Genomic DNA, 3815 nt, shown 5'->3' with positions numbered 1-3815 from the left:
TTTGCGACACTGTCGTAATCGCTGCTTGGGACAAGCGCCAAGCAGACGTTAGTGGGGAAGCTTTTTGTTTGTGGCTGTTGACAGGACGGTCCTGTCAGTAACAGAAAGTACTGCACTGCTGACATAGCCTGGGTACCATCCTGGCCCAGTAAGTTAGTTTACGTAAACTAAACCAGGATGGTACCCAGGCTACTGCTGACAGGTCCGTCCTGTCAATAACAGAAAGTATTGCACTTTCCATGAAACAACAGGTTCAACGGCTTAGCACGTTAACGTATACTCGGGCGCTTCCATTGTTAGGTACTTCAAAGACGCTCTCTCTAGCCTGGGAAAAGTTCAACCTTTACGCACCTGAGGCAAAGCTAGTTTGGCGTGCGCGTGTGTGTGTGTGTAACTTACTGTATTGTTTGTGTGTGGAAGGTGTTCAGCGCCAGGGACAGGTAACTGTATTTTTTTGTGTGTAGATGTAGTGTTCAAACAGGTATTGTTATATATACGGTTTGTGTGTGTGTGTGGTGTTCAGCACAAGGGTCAGGTAACTACTATGTCTGTGTGTGGATGGTGTTCAGTACCAGGAACAGGTAACTGCTATATGTCTGTGTGTAGATGGTGTTCAGCACCAGGGACAGGTTACTAGCTGTTATGTTTGTGTGTGGATGGTGTTCAGCACCAGGGACAGGTAACTACTATGTCTGTGTGTGGATGGTGTTCAGCACCAGGAACAGGTAACTGTTATGTCTGTGTGTGGATGGTGTTCAGCACCAGGGACAGGTAACTGTTAAGTTTGTATGTGGATGGTGTTCAGCATATGCGTTTGCCTGTGTGTGGATCGTATTTAGCAATAGGGAAAGATGTATATACTTGTGTGAGGATGATGTTGGGCAGGTATGACAACAATTATAGTAAATGTGTGGCAAAGAGTCTGTACACAAATCGTACCTATCACTATATTACCCGTCTAAGATATCCCCTACTTGCACCACATGAAATACGTCTTTGTGAAAGATGTTCCAGAACGCAGAACGTCACAACCCGGTGTTCCACACTAGCAACAGGTTGTTGTTTATCATTTGTTCGAGCGACAAGGTTCGAAGCGGACGTACAGTTTACGTACTGCCATACCCTTCACCGATTTTCTCGCTCTGCTTCAGAGTACTTTACTCAAACATGTCGAAACGACGTGGCAGGTGTAACAGGAGATCCCGCCGTCGTGCGATGATGACTTTCCCCGTTGAGCCCGCTCAGGAGGAGCTGACAGGACTCCCGTCCTTGCGTATGTGGGCGGCCATGGCCGGTGTGTTTCTGTTCGGTGTAACACTGGTGAGTTTTCTGGATACTTTGATATACATATGTTTGTAGATACTTGTTATACGAGCCTTCAAATCTACAAATCTTCAGCCACATTTATATGTTGATTCTTCTCACGGCCCCCAAATATTATACTAGTGATGAGTCTTATCTTGGTAATGCCTGCATCTGCGTGTGTTTGTTTCTGTCTCAATGATCGTTGTTAGCAGTCAGCAAATCAACATATCTATTTCAAAGTTTCCATTTCGTCAAAACACGTAAATCAGTGAATAGGTTTTCAGTGTTTTCCCATCTTAATCATAATCTACATGTATCTATCTGTATTTCTAGGTTATTGGATTGTCGGCGGCGCCCACCCATGTCGAAGCCCAGACTGCTGTTGACGTCCGTTTGGACGGAAGTTGGGCCCACTACCAAGGGGAGTTCGCAGATCCTACTGCTGTGGACGAGGCTCCCCTTGACGACCAAACGCCCATCCAATCAGATGGGGACGACAGCGACTGGTACCTAACGACCCTTGAAGAGAAACACCACGTGCCTGTCCGGGCCCGTGTTCCAGGAAGGTCCCGTGAGATAGAGGGTGATGGGAACTGGTCCAGCAATGAGGACGTCCACTACGCGCACACTCCCCAAGATGTGAGTTTCCTGGTATACTTTATTATACTAGTAGGTAATCTTATACCAGCCTTTTGAAAGATATTCAGCAACATGTATGTTCAACATGGCCTTGTATGTTGGTTGATTCTTGTCACGGCCCCCAAATACAGCTAGTGATAAATCTTGCCTTGGTAATGTCTGTATCTGCGTGTGTTTGTTACTGTCTCATTGATCGGTGTCAGCAGTCAGTAGACCAATACATTGTAATGTATACCTATTTCAAAGTCTCCATTTCGTCAAAACACATAAATCAGTGATTAGATTTTCAGTGTTTTTACATCTTAAAAATCTATTTCTATCTGTATTTCCAGGTCGGAGATGGAGTCCCGGACATGGATGACAACCAGGTTGCACCTGGCGTGTCTGCGGCCCTCCCGGATGGTGATCTGGATGGAGTTGACGATTTGGAGAAGTACAGCGAGAAGCATCTCAACAGCGGCGACGAAAAACGTCCCACCTCTGCCATGACGTCCGGGTACAACAGCTCTACCGGCATGTCTGCACGAGACGACTCCTCTCTCCTGGATGGAAATGACGACCCTGTTCGTGATGAAGAAGAGGGCACTTCTGATGTTGACCCGATGGATCTCAAGAACTCTTCTCTCAAGAGCTCTACTAATCTTAACTCCGCACGCGTCCTGGCAGAGAATCTGCAGAACCACGACACAAACAACCCCGTCCGCAGGCCGGTAAAGAATGCCGACAGAATGACTGTAATCGTGATGGTCGGTACGGTGGTGACATTTTCTGTGGTACACAGGTATCAGTGTATGACACAGATGCCCCGACGGGTTTAGTAGATCTTCACGACTAGTTCGCGTATTGTTCCTCCAGGCACAATATCTGTGTGTATGACGGATACTCAGCCATATAGCTTGACCATACGCTACATGTATCTTCATCCACTTCGCTGTAATTTGTACATTAATTTTACTCTACAGGCTACATGGGTTCCATGCCACCCGTCGGGATTTAATGGTACTGCACAGTAAGTCATCTGGCACATACAATGGACATTCTTCTAAAAAACTGCAGCCAGATATTTACCTGTACAGTCTCCTCTTCAGCGTTTGTCAAACTCATTCCAGTAACAAGATATTAACACACCTGTCCCTGAACACCATTCACACAGGTTAACTCACTCGGTATATCAATCACAAGCCGTGAAATATACGTTCTGTTTTCCTTTTTAATAAATGTACAATGTAAATTACACGTTATCACCCAGGATCTAGATTTGTGAAGTAAAGTTGTGCAATACTACATTTCTTGTATTGCATATCATAGGATACACAACATTCTCTCACAATTTTCAAAATCAAGTTACTCAACAGATCAATACCATTCAAAGTCATTCATTTCAACAAGAGGGTATGTGTGGTCCAGTTACAACTGGGGTTATTTGTAATGATTATACAATGTGAGTGACTGAATCAAAAGTATACAGTTATTTTTTGAGTGCAACACATGTATTACTACACTGCAATGATTACCAAGAGCATTCAGATGTCAAAAAAGTGTATCCTCTATAACATCATCAAAGAATGTTACCTATATTTCTCAAGACAAATAAAGGTGTATGTTATCTTTGGAAAGTTTCTGTCTGTAGGAAAACTACCTATGAGTATACATGTATGTCCACGAGTTCCCACACTGTTGACAGCAGTAACTTCTAAAACTGCTACAGCTGTACATTGCCTTATTTTTCAGCTACACGATTGGTGGACTGAACAGTTTGTTACATTAATAGATTCTGCAGTAGCAGTAGTGGCTGAAATGTATCTCTGGATACAAAATGGTAGCTGCACCATCATTACAGTATTCAGGAAGAAGTTTTGTATTTTTTTTCT

Source organism: Branchiostoma belcheri, unplaced genomic scaffold (assembly GCF_001625305.1).
Source record: "Branchiostoma belcheri isolate BF01 breed outbred unplaced genomic scaffold, Haploidv18h27 scaffold16, whole genome shotgun sequence".
In the NCBI taxonomy this organism is placed as follows: Eukaryota; Metazoa; Chordata; class Leptocardii; order Amphioxiformes; family Branchiostomatidae; genus Branchiostoma; species Branchiostoma belcheri.
This window is presented reverse-complemented; position numbering follows the sequence as displayed.